The sequence below is a fragment of the Octodon degus genome, unplaced genomic scaffold, assembly GCF_000260255.1.
Source record: "Octodon degus isolate 3935 unplaced genomic scaffold, OctDeg1.0 scaffold00023, whole genome shotgun sequence".
Taxonomy (NCBI): domain Eukaryota; kingdom Metazoa; phylum Chordata; class Mammalia; order Rodentia; family Octodontidae; genus Octodon; species Octodon degus.
In genome coordinates, this window is record NW_004524599.1 from 20,145,296 (window position 1) to 20,151,473 (window position 6,178).

The window sequence follows — 6,178 nt, forward strand, 5'->3', positions numbered from 1 at the left end:
GTCTTCATAAATGAAATAATAAATTTGTAGAGCTTTTTGTACAGTTCCCAAGCTGAAAGGGAAAAAAAAAAAAAAAAACCTCCATATACATGGTGGCATATACTTGTAATCCCAGCACACGGGGGGCTGAGGTGGCAGGATCTCCATGAGTTGGGGACACCCTGGGCTATGTCAACTCAAGGCCAGCCTGAAGTACATAGCAAAAAGCAATATGCTGTCTCCAAACAAAACAGGAAAAACCTCAAAGACAAAAGTTGAGGACAGCATGCTTTAAACTGAATTGTTCTGGACTGAATTTATATTTACCCTGTTAAATTCAGATTCTGACTGGAGAAGAGTGACGCAAGAGCAGCAGCAGTTGGGTCCAGTGTAGTTCCGCCGCGACAGGCGCACCTGCGTGCACTAGGTGGCATCACTTCTCTGGGAAGTCGCAGTGCACCTCCACTAGAGCAGCGGTGAGGACGGGTTTGTACCCGTTTGCTGTTACATATCCTGGAGGAGACTGTAACCTAAGGCCTCGTAGAGGAGTTGCCCAGCGTCCCCAGCTCACAAATGGAGAGGCAGGGTTTGAACCTGGGCCGTCTGGCTCCACAGCATGGGATGCCAGCGGACGATGAAGTGGCCCGAGTGAACAGGAGCTGCTCGCCTCTTTCAGAGCCCCTTCAGTGACGCTGCCTGCCTTGGCACTTGATGGCACTTCCCCCCAAAGGGCTAGGAATGAAGAAATGCTTTGTGGAGAAGAAAAGGTTGAAGATATCTTACTCATTTATAACAAAAGTAGAAATCAAAACTAGTAATGATGGCCCTGAGAATCTGGAGTTGGATAAATGAGACACGGACTTCTAAACTGTCAAGACTACACAGAAAAAGCTGATAGGTTAGTGAACATGTCATGTCAGTGAAAGCACTTGAGGTCACCTGACACTTTTTATATTTCAAACACAGTCCTCTTGCCCTGGGCGACCATGAATTCCTGTGTTGAAGTGATCCTTTGGCCTCAGCCTCCCCAAGATCCGCCGCTAAAGGCATGCACCAGTATACCCACCTAGAGCATCACATCATAGGATCATAGGAATGGCTTCCTGCTCCAGTGTGGATAATTCCAATTCCCAAAAGCTTTCAGTGTGTATAAAATATAACATAAAAAAACCTGACCTCTGTACATTGTTGAAACTTACCTAATCTTTAAAAAGCATACACAGATTGTAGTCCTTTAGAGTTGTTTAATATTCCATCCAGCATCTCTATGCAAATTATTTGCCAATATGATTCAGTCTCCTTAAGGGAAACCAGCAGAAATGATCCAAGGGACAGGGAAGGAGGAGGATGCTCAGCACACCCCCAGCATCCACATGGAGACATGACATTTGGCTTGTAGACAAGCTAGTCACTCTGAAGCAAAATACATTTGATAAGAACAGCAGAGAACCCTTGCTTTCCAAGATGACACCCCGTAAAGGCCTGGAGGTCGATGGAGTCAGTTCAGCTCATGGAACAGCAGTATGGATTCTAAATTTCCTGATGAGGTAAGAGTGGGACTAAAGGCTTTCTCACACTTGTCACATTCATAGTTTTCTTCAGTGTGGCTCTTTTGATTTCTCATGACAAATGTCCACCAGAAAACTTACTGCACTGCAGCACTCATAGGGCTGCTTTCCAGTGTGGGTCCAGAGATGCTGGAAAATCCCAGCATTCTGGCTGAAGGTCTTGCCACATTCACCACGCTGATAGCACTTCTCCCCACTGTGGGTCCTCCAGGGCTGGGCAAGGTGTGAGTTGAGACAGCCTTCCCACATACTGCACATGCGTAGAGCTCTTCCCAAGTGGATTCTCCAGTGTCTGATTAGGCCACTGCTGGTGCCAGAGGCTTTCCCACACTCCTCACGCTGGTAGGGCTGCTCTTGTGTGGCTCAGCTGAGGTGCAACAGGCCTCAGGCCTTCTCGCACTCTGTTCAAATGGCTTCCCATTGCGGGTTCTGTGGTGCTGCACAAGTGTGGAGGTCCAAGTGCAGCGTTCCCCACATGCCCTGCATATGTGACATCTCTTACTAGCAGGGTGCTCATGCTGCTGCTTTACTCGCTCTTCAGGTTTACGAGTTTATGTACCTAGAGTCCATGGGGCTCTTTCTTTGGAGTCTGCTGGTCCCAAAACATACCATTTCTTCTAAGACTTCTTCCTTCCTTTGAAACCACCTTGTCTTCAGGTATCACTTTGTAGGGAGTGGCTGAAGCTGCACATTGGTCACACATATGGGGGCAAAGCAGGGCCCGTCTGAGAACAAAGAGCATCTGAGGCAAACTGCTTCAGTTCAGAGAAACACCTTGCCTGTTACATTCCCAGCTCTCGTTTCCAGGACACCCTCTGTCACGTGACTCTAACTTTGGCAAATGCATAAATAGATGCCCCTACAGTGGTGGTCCAGTAGTTTCCTTTCCTCTCATCAGGAAACAAAGGGCTCCACCTGACCCCAGCTTTTGTCTCTTATCTTTATTTCTTTATTTCTCAATCCTCTCCCCCACCTCACCCCCCAAACAAGGAAAGCTGTGCAGGATGAACCATCATTTGACCACCTAGAATAACAAGTCAGCCAAACAATGTCATCTTGTTACTTTATGAAAGAGCAAAATCACAGTGCAGGAATAGGGAGATCCCCAGCAGACACTAGAAATGCAAATCTGGCAGAAGGGGTTAAGCAGGGATATTAAGACCATCAGCACTGTTGAAATGGCTGGGGTAAGGGGTGTCATCCAGACATAGCAGGACTCCTAAGAGGAAGGAGGTGCACAGCACCATTGTGAGTGTCTTAACACGTTGCCCTGACAAATTTTCCATGGATTCTGACCTATATACCAGGATTATCCCCATTTCATAGAGGTATAAACTGAAGTCACAAGACATGACCTGAGCTGTCCTTTGTTATAAGCTAGATAGCAGTAGGGTTTAATTCCAGTCCCTACAATTTGTCCCTAGAGCCCACAATCTTTTTGTTTGGTTTTTTTTTTTAATGTGTATTTTAGTACAAGGTCTCACTACACAGGTTGGACTCATAGTGATCCTCTTGTTCTCAGCCTCCTAAGCATTGGAATTACAGGCGTGGGACACCACACCCGGTCTCAGTTGTAGTTTCATTGAGCCCTGGGGTCGGGGTCAGCATGGCATGAGCTCACAATCTCTTTTTTTTTTTTTTTTTTTTTTTTTTTTTTTTGAATTGGGGATTGAACTCAGGCCCTTGCGCTTGCCAGGGAATTGTGCTTGCACTTATTCTACTGAGCCATCTCCCCAGCCCCCAACAATCTTAATTGTTACCCTAGAGAGGGCCACCAGAGAGTTCTTGAATGGACCTATAAAGTCCTTACCTGGTTTTTGAAATTGGTAGAGGGAAAAAAAAGACTCATATTTGAGCCGTGTCACTGTGGACCAAAGCTGAATGACTGTTGATCCCTGCTTGACCTCCAGATGTATTGCGCCCTCCGAGAGCCCTTGTGAATACCTGTGTGTCTTGTCTGGCACCTGAAGGAGGTACATTCGGGTTCATAAAAGTGGGAGCCTAAGAGGAGGCTTAATGGAAGAGATCACATGAACCCATATGAGATTCCTCCTAGCGTGGGCTCAACAGAAGGATCAGGGCTTAATTTTCCCCCCAGAGCAAAAAGGGGAGAGCAAGAGTGGCCCAAGACTATGTGCTGCTTTAAAATAGGCCCAATATGTTGATATACCTCCCTTTGAAAGGTGGAATCTAATCCCCTTTCCCTTGAATGTGAGCTGTGCTTAGTGGCTCAATTCTGCTAAAAATAGTACATAACTTGTGTGTTATAAAAAGCACTGTGGCTTTTATCCTTTTCTCTTTCTTCTATATGTCATAAAGATAGTTCCCAAAAGAGATCAAGATGGTGAAGGAGTAAAACCTGCCAACACCTGGTGAGCCCCCGAGGCTGCTGACATCTCTGAAGGCTCTACTATCCTCAGCCATGCCGCTAGATGATGACAGTCTTAGCTGACATCATTACTGCAATCGCATGACAGGTCCTCCTAATTAATTAAGATCATCAGCACTGTTGAAATGGCTGGGGTAAATCAGGAATTTATCTCCAGAATTCCCAGTTCACAAAACTATGATGTAATACTGTTTATAAGCCATAAAGCTTAGGGGCTGTTTATTGAGACAGAAGCCCGCTTCTTGTTCCCTCCCGAGTCCTGAGCTCATCTCCAGCCGCAGCTGGGCCTCCTCCCGCTCTCAGGATGCTGCCCCTGCGCTGGCCCACGGCTTCCCAGGCAGGATGGCTGGGAGCGCTCCAGCAGCCGCCGCTCCAGGATCTGCTCCTGGCTGTGGCTCTCGGGCTGCACCTGTAATGGCGGAGCTCGTGCAGCGGGCCCAGGGCCTCTCAGAGACTGGGAGTCTCCTGGTAATAAAGATACCTGAAAGGTTGGCACGAGGCCTCCTGGCCAGAAAAGCTGCTCACTTGAAGGTAGGAAAGTAGGTGTCTTGGGCCCAGAGTCTTCCTCTGCTTTACAGTGGTAAGTCCATCATGTTCCTCTGTTGACACCATCCTAGAGTTAGATGGCTCAGGCCACCTTGAGGGAAGGGAAAAAGGTGATTTAACAGTTTGAAGGAGGGGGCTGGAGAGAGAACTCAGCAGCATAAGTGCCTGCCTGGCAAGCACGAGGTCCTGAGTTCGATCCCTGGTACCAAAAAAAAAGGAATGAAGAAGGGTACATCTGGCAATAGAATATTATGTATTAATGGTAAAGTAATAATTTTTACATAACGCTGTTTATGTAAACACTAATATATATTTATAAGTGGGCAAGAGGTACGGCAGATTACTTCAGAGGCCTCAATTCCTCACCTTTTTTCCGTAACCATGAACTCTGCCTTCCTCTCCTGTTGTTACTTGGGCTCAGCCGTTGACCGATTTGGCCCATGTGACATTAGCAACGTGGTGCAAAGGCGCCTGCTGTGTGGCGTGGCCTGGCTGCCCTCACCCTTCTGCCAGGAGAGAGCCGGTCCGGACCAGCCTCAGCGGCGATGAGCTGCAGGACAGTCACATCACCCCAGCGCACCCGAGACCACCTAGAGCAGCTTGTGGCAGGCACCTGACTGGCAGCGTGGGCCTGCGCCCAGACTCAGGTGCTGTTTACTGTGCCGCACAGTTACAGCGCCACGGGTGCTGTGCAGGAGTGGAAGCGCATGACTGGAGTGAAGGAAGTTGCGTTCCGCTGAGCACAGCCTGGACTGTTGCCTGATTCTTGCGCCATTCCGTGTGACGCAGACTGGTGGGGATACAGCTCAGTAGCACAGTGTTTGCCTTGGGCTTGATTAACAGCACCAGCACCACAAGACATAAACCTGGCGGACAGGCTCTACGTGCTCGGGACATGGGAAGAACATGATACACAACACCAGCTAGGATGGCAGATGGCAGAACCCTAAAATAAGTATCCAAAGAGAAAAAAATTAAAAATGAAGAAAACCTGAGTGGCTACCGACAACTGGAAAAACGTGGCTTACATTTAGCAGGGCATGGTGGCGCAGGGCGGTTCTCCCCGCAGTTGGGAAGCTGAGGCAGGAGGACTGATGCAAGTTCAAGGCCAGCCTGGGCTACACAGTTGAGGGGTTTTGTTGTTTTCTCTGGAACCAGGGATTGGACTCAAGCCCTTGCACTTGCCAGGCAGCATGTATTCTACTGAGCCATCTCCCCACCCCCACAGTTAAGTCTAAAGTTAGCTTGAATTACATGGTGAGACTCTGTCTCAGAAAAACAAAAAGAAAACAACAAAAACTCCCCACACATTTGCCTGGGATAATGCACCAGAAATTAACAGGCAGAGGAAAGGCTATAGAGGGATTGAATTCCAGAGATAAAGCAACCCTCAAAGCAAAGCATTTAATGAGAGTATAAGGACAAACAGGAGGCTCTAGTGGCTGATCTAGAACATAGGAGATGGTTAAAAAAATGTCACAAGAGATGAAGTTGAAAAGATGCCTTTAAGGGCTGGCAAGATAGCTCAGCGGACTAAGTGCCTGCTTAGGCAAGCTCAAGGAACCTGGGTTCCACCCCAGGACCACATGCCGCGCTGCACTGTGATGGCTGCCAAGTCCGGGTGTGATGGCACATACTTGTTATTGTTTGTGTCTAGTTGTCCCCCCAAAGCCTCATGCAGTCATGGGGTGAGGAC